We start from the raw sequence: 15,378 nt of genomic DNA on the forward strand, positions 1-15,378 counted from the left end.
CCCTGTGGTCTCTCCTACACAGGGAAACCCCACAGAAGCCTTAAGACCTGTATCAGTGAGCACCGTAACAATATACAGACCGGTAAGACAAAAAATCCAGTTGCTGTTCATGTTGCACAATCTGGACATTCTATTAGGTCGATGAGATACATTGGAATCGATATGGTAAAGATGTCACACAGGGGAGGGGACATTGAGAGGAAACTACTTCAAAGGTAGTCTTTATCCACAGGCTCAACACATTGCCTCCTCTTGGCCTTAAAATGAGGAGTTTGACTTGAAACCGTTTCTATAGTTCTAAAATACTGTTTTTACCGTAATTGAATATTGTGTGTATTTATATATACACTGCTCAAAAAAATAAAGGGAACACTTAAACAACACATCCTAGATCTGAATGAAAGAAATAATCTTATGAAATACTTTTTTCTTTACATAGTTGTATGTGCTGACAACAAAATCACACAAAAATAATCAATGGAAATCCAATTTATCAACCCATGGAGGTCTGGATTTGGAGTCACACTCAAAATTAAAGTGGAAAACCACACTACAGGCTGATCCAACTTTGATGTAATGTCCTTAAAACAAGTCAAAATGAGGCTCAGTAGTGTGTGTGGCCTCCACGTGCCTGTATGACCTCCCTACAACGCCTGGGCATGCTCCTGATGAGGTGGCGGATGGTCTCCTGAGGGATCTCCTCCCAGACCTGGACTAAAGCATCCGCCAACTCCTGGACAGTCTGTGGTGCAATGTGGCGTTGGTAGATAGAGCGAGACATGATGTCCCAGATGTGCTCAATTGGATTCAGGTCTGGGGAACGGGCGGGCCAGTCCATAGCATCAATGCCTTCCTCTTGCAGGAACTGCTGACACACTCCAGCCACATGAGGTCTAGCATTGTCTTGCATTAGGAGGAACCCAGGGCCAACCGCACCAGCATATGGTCTCACAAGGGGTCTGCGGATCTCATCTCGGTACCTAATGGCAGTCAGGCTACCTCTGGCGAGCACATGGAGGGCTGTGCGGCCCCCCAAAGAAATGCCACCCCACACCATGACTGACCCACCACCAAAACGGTTATGCTGGAGGATGTTGCAGGCAGCAGAACGTTCTCCACGGCGTCTCCAGACTCTGTCACGTCTGTCACGTGCTCAGTGTGAACCTGCTTTCATCTGTGAAGAGCACAGGGCGCCAGTGGCGAATTTGCCAACCTTGGTGTTCTCTGGCAAATGCCAAACGTCCTGCACGGTGTTTGGCTGTAAGCACAACCCCCACCTGTGGACGTCGGGCCCTCATACCACCCTCATGGAGTCTGTTTCTGACCGTTTGAGCAGACACATGCACATTTGTGGCCTGCTGGAGGTCATTTTGCAGGGCTCTGGCAGTGCTCCTCCTGCTCCTCCTTGCACAAAGGCGAAGGTAGCGGTCCTGCTGCTGGGTTGTTGCCCTCCTATGGCCTCCTCCACATCTCCTGATGTACTGGCCTGTCTCCTGGTAGCGCCTCCATGCTCTGGACACTACGCTGACAGACACAGTAAACCTTCTTGCCACAGCTCGCATTGATGTGCCATCCTGGATGAGCTGCACTACCTGAGCCACTTGTGTGGGATGTAGACTCCGTCTCATGCTACCACTAGAGTGAAAGCACCGCCAACATTCAAAAGTGACCAAAACATCAGCCAGGAAGCATAGGAACTGAGAAGTGGTCTGTGGTCACCACCTGCACAACCACTCCTTTATTGGGGGTGTCTTGCTAATTGCCTATAATTTCCACCTGTTGTCTATTCCATTTGCACAACAGCATGTGAAATTTATTGTCAATCAGTGTTGCTTCCTAAGTGGACAGTTTGATTTCACAGAAGTGTGATTGACTTGGAGTTACATTGTGTTGTTTAAGTGTTCCCTTTATTTTTTTGAGCAGTGTATATATTTTACAAAAGATTAAGAACACCTTCCTAATACTGAGTTGCACCCCCCTCAATTTGCCGGGGCATGGACACTACAAGTTGTGTCAAGTTGGCTGGATGTCCTTTAGGTGGTGTGGACCATTCTTGATACACACTGGAAACTGTTGAGCATGAAAAACCCAGCAGTGGTGCAGTTCTTGACACCGGTGCGCATGGCACGTACTACCATACCCCGTTCAAAGGTACTTAAATATTTGTCTTTCCCATTCACATACACAATCCATGTCTCATTTGTCTCAAGGCTTAAAAATCCTTCTTTAACCTGTTGCCTCCTCTTCATCTACACTGATTGAAGTGGATTTAACAAGTGACATCAATAAGGGATTATAGCTTTCACCTGGGTTCACCTGGTCAGTCTGTAATGGAAAGAGCAGGTGTTCTTAATGTTTTGTGCACTGTGTATATTTGACATATTATGTCCTTGAAAGTTATTCATGTTCTTGAATGTTAAAATAATTCTGGTAGTTAACTTGTAAATTTTTTAAGTCACCGGTCACATTCCATCTCTTTGCAATCCTTTTAGCTATAAATATGTTTCTCTTGTTGTGTTTTCATGTAGGCCTATTGTTTAATTTAATCAATAATTTGTCAAATATATTGTATTGGATATTGAGCACATCTGCAATTTTTCTGGATGATGACAACATTGCAGCTTCCCCCAGCACCAGACACCTTGGTGTAACTTTTGACTCTAACCTCTCATTTGAAGCACACATCCGCAACATCAGATTAAATCAAATCAAAATGTATTTGTCACATGCTTTGTAAAGAACAGGTGTAGACTAACAGTGAAATGCTTAGTTACGGGCCCTTCCCAACATTGCAGATAGAAAGAAAATAAATAAATAATATAAAAGTAATAACACATAACTTAGCAATATACATGGGTTACCAGTACCAAGTCGATGTGAAGGGTTAAGAGGCAATTGAGGCAGATATGCACATACTGTATAACTAGGCTTAAGGTGACTAGGCAACAGGATAGATAATAAACAGTAGCAGCAACTGTTTTTTTGCACTAACTTTTATTTTAAGCATGTGATGAGTAAAATAAAATAAATGTTAGTGCAAAAAGGGTCAATGCAGATAGTCCGGGTAGTTAAATATTTAACTAACAATTTAGCAGTCTGATGGCTTGGGGGTAGAAGCTGTTCAGGATCCTGTTGGTTCCAGACTTGGTGCATCGGTACTGCTTGCTGTGTGCTACCAAAGAGAACAATCTGTGACTTCTATAACATCAAGAAAGTGTCATTTTTCCAACTGTGTAACATCGCTCGGATCAGTTTGTTCTTGTCCACTGTGGAGTCAGAAGCTTATGCATGCCCTTCTAACGTCTTGGCCTGTTCAATATAGGATCCAATTGAATGCACCTACATACAGTGCCTTCAGAAAGTATTCACACCCCTTAACTTTTTCCACATTTTGTTGTGTTACAGCCTGAATTTAAAATGGATTACATTAACATTTTATCCCTGGCCTACACACAATACCCCATAATGACGAAGTGGAATCATGTTTTTTGAAATGTTTACAAATGAATTAAAAGCTGAAATATCTTGACTCAATAAGTATTCAACCCCTTTGTTATGGCAAGCCTAAATAAATTCAGGAGTAAACACTTGCTTAACAAGTCACTTGCATGGACTCACTCTGTGTGCAACAATAGTGTTTAACATGATTTTTTAATGACTACCTCATCTCTGTACATTACACCTACAATTATCTATGAGGTCCCTCAGTCGAGCAGTGAACTTCAAACACAGATTCACACACAAAGACCAGGGAGGTTTTACAATGCTTCACAAAGGGCACTTATTGGTAGGTACAGTGTAGGTAAAAACAAAACATCAGACATTGAATATCCCTTTGAACATGGTTGCCAGAGAGGAAGGAAACCGGTCAGGGATTTCACCATGAGGGTGACTTTAAAACAGTTACAGAGTTGAATGACTGTGATAGGAGAAAACTGAGAATGGATCAACAACATGGTAGTTACTCCAGAATACTGACCTAATTGACAGAATGAAAAGAAAGCCTGTACAGAATGAAGAATATTCTAAACATGCATCCTCTTTGCAACAAGGCACTAAAGTAATACTGTAAAAAAAGTGGCAAAGCAATTCACTTTTTGTCCTGAATACAAAATGTTATGTTTCAGGAAAATCCAATACAACACATTACTGAGTAGCACTGTCCATATTTTCAAGCATAGTGGTGGCTGCATCATGTTATGGGAATGCTTGTAATTGTTAAGGACTTGGGAGTTTTTCGGGATAAAAAAGAAACGGAATGGAGCTAAACACTGGCCTAGCAGTTAAAAGTGTCAGGCCAGTAACCGAAAGGTCGCTGGTTTGAAATCCCCACGCTGACAAGCTGAAGAAATCTGTTGATGTGCCCTTGAGCAAGGTACTTCAACCTAATTGCTCCTGTCAGTCAATCTGGGTAAGAGTGTCTGCTAAATGACTGCTAAATGACTCAAATGTAAATATATATATATATATATATGTTCAGTCTGCTTTCCACCAGACATTAATTAAACTCTCAGCAGGACAATTACCTAAGGCCAAATCTACACTGGTTGCTTACCATGAAGACAGTGAATGTTCCTGAGTGGGCTAGTTACAGTTCTGACTTAAATCTACTTGAAAATCAATGGCAAGACCTGAAAATGGTTGTCTACCAATGATCAACCAACTTGAAGAATTTAGAAAAATAATAATCAGCAAATGTTGCACAATCCAGGTGTGGAATGCTCTTCGAGTCCAAAAAAGACTCACAGCTGTTATCGCTGCCAAATGTGCTTCTACAAAGTATTGACTCAGGGGTGTGAATACTTATGTAAATGACAACAAAATGTAGAATAAGTCAATGGTCATGAATTCTTTCTGAAGGCACTGTACATATGCCAACCTCCAGAGAACTATTCCCCAGCACGCACCCTTCAATTATCAGACTAAGTATCCTGGTCACACCTACCACAACCCTGTGCAGCATCGGTGACAGGGCCGTCTTACATGTGGCCCTTCAGCCCTGGAACACTCTACATGTCACAGAGGCTGCTTCAATTTCATCATTTAAAACACAACTAAAGACCTACCTATTCAAGCTAGACAGGTTAAAATGTAATGTTTGATCGCCTAATTTGCCAGTCAAAAGTTTGGACCCACCTACTCATTCAAGGGTTTTTCTTAATTTTTTACTATTTTCTACATTGTAGAATAATAGTGAAAACATCACAACTATATGGAATGATGTAGTAACCAAAAAAGTGTAAAACAAATCAAAATATATTTTATATTTGCGATTCTTCAAATAGCTTTTTGCCTTGATGACAGCTTTGCAAACGCTTAGCATTCTGTCAACGAGCTTCATGATGTGGTCACCTGGAATGCTTTTCAATTAACAGGTTGTAACGGATTGGCAGTCGTGGTGAAGGAATGAGGCACAGGAAGCAGCGAGCACAGGGTAGTGGCGTATTTAATGTACACTCACTCATCAAACAAAATATTCCCAAACACAAGGGAGAAAGTACACACGGCGTAAAATAGCGCCGACACGAACATGAACCGTCACAATGGAAATAATCCCGCACAACACGGAAGCGGACCAGCTAACATAAATAGCCCCGCTAATTAACCAAACTAAACACAGGTGCACAAAACCAAAAAGGGAAAACCAAAAAGGGAATCAGTGGTAGCTAATAGGCCGGTGACGACGACCGCCGAGCGCCACCCGAGCAGGAGGGGGCGCCACCGTCGGTGGGAATCGTGACAGTACCCCCCTCCTGACGCGCGGCTCCCGCAGCGCGCCGACACCGGCCTCGAGGACGACCCGGAGGGCGAGGCGCAGGGCGATCCGGACGGAGGCGATGGAAATCCTTCAACATGGATGGGTCCAAGACGTCCTCCGCCGGCACCCAGCACCTCTCCTCCGGGCCGTACCCCTCCCAGTCCACGAGGTACTGCAGGCCCCTCGCCCGGCGTCTCGAGTCCAGAATGGCCCGTATGCTGTACGCCGGGGACCCCCCGATGTCCAGAGGGGGTGGAGGGACCTCCAGCATCTCACCTTCCTGCAGGGGACCAGCTACCACCGGCCTGAGGAGAGACACATGAAACGAGGGGTTAATACGGTAATAGGAAGGGAGTTGTAACCGATAACACACCTCGTTTATCCTCCTCAGGACTTTAAAGGGCCCCACACACTGCGGCCCCAGCTTCCGGCAGGGCACGCGGAGGGGCAGGTTCCGGGTCGAGAGCCAGACCCTGTCTCCCGGTACGAACACGGGTGCCTCACTGCGGTGGCGGTCAGCACTCCTCTTCTGCCGTCCACTGGCCTCCTTTAGGGAGTCCTGGACGGCTCTCCAGGTCTCCTTGGAGTGCTGTACCCAGTCCTCCACCGCAGGAGCCTCGGTCTGGCTCCGGTGCCATGGTGCCAGGACCGGCTGGTAACCCAAAACACACTGAAAGGGTGACATGTTAGTAGAGGAGTGGCGAAGTGAGTTCTGGGCTAACTCAGCCCAGGGAATGTACCTCGCCCACTCCCCTGGCCGGTCCTGGCAATACGACCTCAGAAACCTGCCCACCTCCTGGTTCACCCTCTCCGCCTGCCCATTGCTCTCGGGGTGAAAACCGGAGGTCAAACTGACCGAGACCCCCAGCCGCTCCATAAACGCCCTCCAGACCCTGGATGTGAACTGGGAACCTCGATCAGAGACAATGTCCTCCGGCACCCCGTAGTGCTGGAAGACATGGGTAAATAGGGCCTCCGCAGTCTGCAGGGCCGTAGGGAGACCGGGCAATGGGAGGAGACGGCAGGACTTAGAGAACCGATCCACAACCACCAGAATCGCAGTGTTCCCCTGAGAGGGGGGAAGATCTGTCAAGAAATCTATAGACAGGTGCGACCATGGTCGTTGTGGAACGGGGAGGGGCTGTAACTTCCCTCTCGGTAGATGCCTAGGAGCCTTACTCTGAGCGCACACCGAACAGGAAGAGACATAGGACCTCACGTCCTTAGCCAAGGTGGGCCACCAGTACTTCCCCCTGAGACTCTGCACTGTCCTCGCCACACCTGGATGACCCGCCGTAGGTAGCGTGTGCGCCCATCGAATCAAACGATCACGAACACCGAGCGGCACATACATGCGACCCACGGGAACCTGCGCAGGCGCAGGTTCCAACACTAATGCCCGCTCGATGTCCGCGTCCACCTCCCATACCACCGGTGCCACCAGCCTAGACGCTGGAATGATGGGAGTTGGATCGATGGGCCGGTCCTCCGTGTCATAGAGACGGGACAGCGCGTCGGCTCTAGTGTTAAGCGAACCCGGTCTATAGGAGATAGTGAACCTAAACCGGGCGAAGAACATGGCCCACCTTGCCTGACACGGATTCAGTCTCCTCGCTGCCCGGATGTACTCCAGGTTTCGGTGGTCGGTCCAGATGAGAAAGTGGTGTTTAGCCCCCTCAAGCCAGTGACGCCACACCCTCAAAGCTTTTACCACCGCTAGCAACTCCCTGTCCCCCACATCATAGTTACGCTCCGCCGAACTGAGCTTCTTCGAAAAGAAAGCGCAGGGGCGGAGTTTCGATGGCGTACCCGAGCGCTGTGATAGCACGGCACCCACCCCAGCCTCGGATGCATCCACCTCCACTATGAATGCTAGAGACGGGTCCGGGTGCGCCAACACGGGTGCGTCGGTGAACAAGGTCTTCAACTTCTTGAAGGCTCCGTCCGCCTCCGTCGACCATCGCAAACGCACCGGCCCCCCTTCAGCAGTGAGGTAATGGGAGCCGCTACCTGGCCAAAACCCCGGATAAACCTCCGGTAGTAATGGCAAAGCCTAAGAACCGCTGCACTTCCTTCCCCGTGGTTGGAGTCGGCCAATTACGCACGGCCTTAACGCGGTCACACTCCATCACCACCCCCGTGGTGGAAATGCGATAACCCAGAAAGGAAACGTCTCGTTTGGAAAACACACATTTCTCAGCCTTAACGTATAGGTCATGCTCCAGCAGTCTACCAAGCACCTTGCGCACCAGGGACACATGCGCGGAGCGGGTGGCGGAATATATCAGAATGTCATCGATATAGACAATCACGCCCTGCCCGTGCAGGTCCCTGAGAATCTCGTCAACAAAGGATTGAAAGACGGCTGGAGCATTTTTCAACCCATACGGCATGACGAGGTACTCATAATGGCCCGATGTGGTACTAAAGGCGGTTTTCCACTCGTCTCCCTTCTTGATACGCACCAGGTTATACGCGCTCCTGAGATCCAGTTTCGTGAAGAACTTTGCTCCGTGAAATGATTCCACCGCCGTAGCGATGAGAGGTAGTGGGTAACTAAACCCCACCGTGATAGCGTTTAGACCTCTGTAATCAATGCACGGACGCAGACCTCCCTCCTTTTTCTTCACAAAAAAGAAACTCGAGGAAGCGGGTGAGATGGAGTGCCGAATGTACCCCTGTCCCAGGGATTCAGTGACATATGTCTCCATAGCCGCTGTCTCCTCCTGTGACAAGGGGTACACGTGACTCTTGGGAAGCGCAGTGTTAACCTGGAGGTCTATCGCACAATCCCCCTGTCGATGGGGTGGTAATTTAGTCACCCTCTTTTTACAGAAGGCGATCGCCAAATCGGCGTACTCAGGGGTATTGTGCACGGGGGACACCTGGTCTGGCCTCTCCACCGACGTGGCACCTATGGAAACTCCTAGACACCTCCCTGAACACTCCTCTGACCACCCCTGGAGAACCCCCTGTTTCCACGAAATACGGGGATTGTGACCAGCCAGCCAGGGGACCCCCAGCACCACCGGAAACGCAGGCGAATCAATAAGTAAAAAACTAATGCGTTCCTTATGATTCCCCTGCGTTACCATGTCCAGTGGCACCGTAGACTCCCTGACTAGCCCTGACCCTAATGGTCGGCTATCTAGGGAGTGCACGGGGAAGGGGGAATCTAACGGCACCCGCGGAATGCCCAGCTTAATGGCAAGTCCACGATCCATAAAGTTCCCAGCTGCGCCTGAATCGACTAGCGCCCTATGCTGGGAAGAGGGAAAAAATGTAGAAAACAAAACCGGTAAGAACACGTAACCAACAGGGGGTTCTGGGTGAATCTGGTGCTGACTCACCTGGGGTGACCGAGAAGTGTTCTGCCTGCCCTCTCGACTCCCAGACTGGCTCCTCCAGCACCGGTCGGCCGTGTGTCCTCTCCGACCACAGCTGGTGCAGGAGGAGCCAGCTCCTCCGGTGCCCCTTGGCACGGCCCCCCCTACCTCCATAGGGGTAGGGGCGGGGGTGCACGGAGGTGGAACGGGCAGGACCCTCTCTGAACGCCCGCAGGCAGCCAGCAGATTGTCCAAACGAATGGACATGTCGATGAGCTCGTCCAGGGATAGAGCTGCATCTCGACAGGCCAGCTCCCTGCGGACGTCCGCCCGGAGACTGCATCTATAGTGGTCTATGAGGGCCCTGTCGTTCCACCCCGCCCCAGCAGCCAAGGTCCTGAACTCCAACGCGAAGTCCTGAGCGCTCCTCATCTCCTGCCTGAGGTGGAACAGCCGTTCACCCGCCGCTCTTCCTTCCGGAGGGTGGTCGAACACGGCCCGAAAGCGGCGGATGAACTCTGGATAATGGTCCCTCGCCAAGTCTGGGCCATTCCAGACCGCATTAGCCCACTCCAGAGCTCGGCCCGTCAGGCAGGAAATGAGGGCACTCACGCTCTCCTCTCCTGAGGGAGCAGGTCTGACGGTGGCCAGGTACAGCTCGAGCTGGAGCAGAAATCCCTGGCACCCAGCCACCGCCCCATCTTACTCCCTCGGGAGCGCCAAACGAAGCGCGCCTGAGCCAGACGTAGTGGGAGGAGGAGGTGGCTGCATCGGAGGAGCCGGAGGTGGAGAGAGGAGACCACTTCTCTCCCATCTGTCCATCCTCTCCATCATCTGGTCCATCGCGGATCCTATGCGGTGGAGGACCGTAGTGTGGTGGAGGACGCGTTCCTCCATCGAGGGGACAGGGGTGGCCGCTGCTCCTGCTGATTCCATGCCTTTTCATGGTGTGGGATTCTGTAACGGATTGGCAGTCGTGGTGAAGGAATGAGGCACAGGAAGCAGCGAGCACAGGGTAGTGGCGTATTTAATGTACACTCACTCATCAAACAAAATATTCCCAAACACAGGGGAGAAAGTACACACGGCGTAAAATAGCGCCGACACGAACATGAACCGTCACAATGGAAATAAGCCCGCACAACACGGAAGCGGACCAGCTAACGTAAATAGCCCCGCTAATTAACCAAACTAAACACAGGTGCACAAAACCAAAAAGGGAAAGCCAAAAAGGGAATCAGTGGTAGCTAATAGGCCGGTGACGACGACCGCCGAGCGCCACCTGAGCAGGAGGGGGCGCCACCGTCGGTGGGAATCGTGACACAGGTGTGCCTTCTTAAAAGTTAATTTGTGGAATTTCTTTCCTTCTTAATGCGTTTGAGGCAATCAGTTGTGTTGTGACAAGGAAGGGGGGTTACACAGAAGATAGCCTTATTTGGTAAAAGACCAAGTCCATATTATGGCAATAACAACTCAAATAAGCAAAGAGAAACGACAGTCTATCATTATTTTAAGGCATGAAGAACTTTGAAAGTTTCTTCAATTGCAGTCGCAAAAACCATCATGCGTTACAATGAATGGCTCTCATGAGGACCGCCACATGAATGGAAGACCCAGAGTTACCTCTGCTGCAGAGGATGGTTACACTGTCTGTGATTTATTTAGAATTCAAGGCACACTTAACCAGCATGGCTATCACAGCATTCTGCAGCGATACGCCATCCTATCTGGTTTGGGCTAAGTGGGACTATCATTGGTTTTTCAACAGGACAATGACCCAACACGCTGTTTAAGGGCTATTTTACCAAGAAGGAGAGTGATGGAGTGCTGCATCAGATGACCTGGCCCCCACAATCACCCGACCTCAACCCAATTGAGATGGTTTGGGATGAATTAGACCGCAGAGTGAAAGAAAAGCAGCCAACAAGTGCTCAGCATAAGTGGGAACTCCAAGACTGTTGGAAAAGCATTCCAAGTGAAGCTGGTTGAGAGAATGCCAAGAATGTGGACTTCCTGGCGGGCCGCCCCCAGGTGGTGAAGGTAGGAAACAACATCTCCACTTTGCTGATCCTCAACACTGAGGCCTCACAAGGGTGCGTGCTCAGCCCCCTCCTGTACTCCTTGTTCACCCATGACTGCGTGGCCATGCACGCTTCCAACTCAATCATCAAGTTTGCAGACGACACAATAGTAGTAGGCTTGATTACCAACAACGATGAGACCGCCTACAGGGAGGAGGTGAGGGCACTGGGAGTGTGGTGTCAGGAAATCAACCTCTCAACTTCAACAAAACAAAGGAGATGATCATTGACTTCAGGAAACAGCAGAGGGAGCACCTCCCTATCCACATCGACGGGACAGCAGCGGAGAAGGTGGAAAGTTTTAAGTTCCTCGGCATACACATCACGAACAAACTGAAATTGCACAATTGAGAGCATCCTGTTGGGCTGTATCACCGCCTGGTACGGAAACTGCACCGCCCACAACCGCAAGGCTCTCCAGAGGGTAGTGCGGTCTGCACAACGCATCACTGGGGGCAAACGACCTGCCCTCCAGGACATCTACAGCACCCGATGTCACAGGAAGGCCAATAAGATAATCAAGAACATCAACCACCCGAGCCATTGCCTGTTCACCACGTAACCATCCAGAAGGCAAGGTCAGTACAGGTGCATCAAAGCTGGGACCGAGAAACTGAAAAATAAATCTCAAGGCCATCAGACTGTTAAACAGCCATCACTAACACAGAGAGGCTGCTGCCTACATACAGACTTGAAATCATTGGCCACTTTAATAAATAGATCACTAGTCAATTTAATAATTCCACTTGAATAATGTTTACATATTTTGCATTACTCATCTCATATGTATATACTTTATTTTATACCATCTATTGCATCTTGCCTATGCCGCTCTGTCATTGCTCATCCATATATTTATATGTATATATTCTTATTCCATTCCTTTACTTAGATGTGTGTATTAGGTAGTTGTTGTGGAATTGTTAGATTACATGTTAGATATTGCTGCACTGTCGGGACTAGAAGCACAAGAATTTCGAACACTCGCAATAACATCTGCTAACCATGTGTATGTGACCAATACAATTTTATTTGGTTTGAAGCTATCATCAAGGCAAAGGGTGGATACTTTGAAAAATCTAAAATATATTTGGATTTGTTTAACACTTTTTTGGTTACTGACCAAGTCCATATTATGACAAGAACAGCTAAAATAAGCAAAGAGAAACGACAGTCCATCATTACTTTAAGACATGAAGGTCAGTCAATCTGGAAAATGTTAAAAACTTTGAACATTTCTGCATGAATCAGGCCTTCATGGTCGAATTGCTAAAAAGAAACCACTACTAAAGGACACCAATAATAAGTAGAGACTTGCTTGGGCCAAGAAACACTACCAATGGACGTTAGACCTGTGGAAATATGTCGTTTGGTCAGATGAGTCCAAATTTGAAATTTTTGGTTCCAACCGCCATGTCTTTGTGAGACGCAGAGTAGGTGAATGGATGATCTCCGCATGTGTGGGCATTTCCATATAGCCTTTTATAATTTTTATGACTTACAACACTGTCCAGGACATAGCTTAAAACAAGTAGTTGCACCGGCAAAACTGTGAAGAAGTGGAATAATAGATGTATGGAGAATAACAGTAGTGTTCTTGCTGACATAAGCACACTAATTACCCTATATTTTTGCCCATTCTAAGGAAAGAGTATTTTTCCACTGACTTACGTTAGCTATGGTGAAAGACTAAACAGATGTGTCGGAAATATGAGGCTGGAGGCAAAAATGCTGACCAGAGCCTGCATTTGGGCCTGTTTAAATTATTGTTCAATGAGATACATTAAAATTGCCACAGAAATATGGTTTTGTTTAATTCAGGGCCCTAGGAAATTGTTTTTATTTTGAAGCTAATTTCCTGCAATTCTACATCGTGTAACATGACTCATGAAATCTTATGTGTCATGAGTCAAGTATCAGTTCAGATAAACATATTTTTCAGAAAGTGATTAGCTCAATTGATAGCAACATAGTCACACATTAGGCACTCCCCATCACACCAAAACCAGTCCCATCGCCACCCTTACCCTGGGCAGCCACTCCATCCCACTGTCCTCCTCCGTCTCTGACCTTGGTGTGTTGCTAGACCCCTCCCTCACTTTCTTCGACCACCTAAAATCTGTCTGCGAAAAATAATTATTTCACCTGAAAAACATCACCCGGCTTCTTCCTATTCTCTCCAAACCTGCTCTGGAAAAGCTGTTAAAATCCCTCGTCACGTCACGACTCGATTACTGCGATGCCCTCCTTGGTGGTCTCCCCTCAAAAAGCTTCCACAGGCTGCAGCTTGTGCAGAACTGCCAGGGTCCTCAAAGGAACCCGGTGATCTGCCCACATCAGCCCTATTCTAGCCTCTCTCCACTGGCTGCCCAACCAATTCAGAATCAACTTCAAAATCATCCTGTTAGTCTTCAAAACCCTGGCCTTTGGTCCCCAATACCTCAGTGAACTCCTCAGCCCCAAACAGTCTTCACAGTCACTCCTGTGAAATGATCAAGTCCCAAAGACATGCTTAAAAACAATGGGTGACCGAGCATTCTGCTGCCTCGGCCCCCGGCTCTGGAACGAGCCCCCCCATCTCTGCATGTTCAGACCACCACTGTCTTTAAGTCTGAGCTCAAGAATCACTTCTTCAAACTGGCTTTAACTTAATCTGATCTATGTTGTGGTGTCTGTTGTTGGTCTTGTACATTAGTTTCAAGTTCTATTGTTTGGTCCTTGTCGCCTCTCTTATTATTTTGTGTATCTTGTATAGTACTAGACCGCTAGCTATCTTTAGCCCTCTTATTAAAGCGTTTTTATTTAAATAGTTGCTCTCAACGTGAATAGCTTTGTGATTTACATCTGTAAATGAAAAGTGCTCTGCTAATGTAAGTTATTATTATTACTTCTGTAAGCATGAGAACTGGATATTCATGATTGATTAGAAAGGCCTCACGTGTGTAAATTCCTGTCTATCACGTGAACTAATTGGGATGGTGGTTGCCTGACCCAGAATAAAGTCACTTCCTGTGAGCTCCTGATGCTGTCTCATGTCCATGTCTTGTCTTATAGCTGATGTTACACTCCCTGAACCCTCCAAACAGCGTGTTACACTTCAAAATCATTTTTTTATTCCTCAACTTTAGAAGGTCGTAACTCAGTTTCTGAATTTCATAGACGAACCAAAGACATCCAAAGATAAGTGCATTGAAGTCGCGTCTTTCTCGTGGAAATCACAGCTTGTCCCTAGCCTTGCGGGGGACGCAGTACCACTTGTTAAAAAAGGGCAAAAAGCATTGGTATAGATTGCTTAATATTATCAGGATCCATTTTTTTGCCTTCACATTTTTAAGCTAACATTTTTTGCCCTTTTTTCAAACAAGTGGTGCTGGGTGCCCCCGCATACCCCCTCAATTTGAGCACTGACTATGTTACTTGCACTTGTGTGCCATCTGAAAACCTTGTCCATCTGGTATATTTTATTTTTAATTTAACTAGGCAAGTCAGTTAAGAACAAATTCTTATTTACAATGACAGACTACTGGGGAACAGCAGATTAACTGCCTTGTTCAGGGGCAGAACAACAGATTTGTACCTTGTCAGCCTGGGGATTCAATCCAGCAACCTTTCGGTTACTGGCCCAACTCTCTAACCACTAGGGTACCTGCCCCCCCCCCATGCTGTATCTGTTGTGTGTCGTTGCCGTATACCTTTTTATTATTTTGTAATCAGTATCAGAGACTTGTTTCAAACACAAACGGTAATACAAGATTTCTTTAATGTATCACTATACGTTTTTAGATATGACAAATACATAATACCCACATCATGCACATTAACTGTAACACGTATCCTTCAGACTGTCCTTTTCAATATCAACATTTTCTGACAACAAAAAATGTACACTTACCTGTTAATGCTCTATTGTGTTTATATACCTGCAGTAAGTACCTTTATGTAATAAAGTTTATTTTAGTAATTTGATTGTTTTTATGATAAAAAGTATGTACATAAATCTACACTGAGTGTACAAAACATTAGGATCACCTTCCTAATATTGAGTTGCAGCCCCCTTTGCCCTGAGACCAGCCTCAATTTGTCTGGGACTCTACAAGGTGTTGAAAGTGTTCCACAGGGATGCTGGCCCATGTTGACTCTAATGCTTCACACAGTTGTGTGAAGTTGGCTGGATGTTCTTTGGGTAGTGGACCATTCTTGATACACACTGTTG

The sequence above is a fragment of the Salmo trutta genome, chromosome 10, assembly GCF_901001165.1.
Source record: "Salmo trutta chromosome 10, fSalTru1.1, whole genome shotgun sequence".
NCBI lineage: Eukaryota > Metazoa > Chordata > Actinopteri > Salmoniformes > Salmonidae > Salmo > Salmo trutta.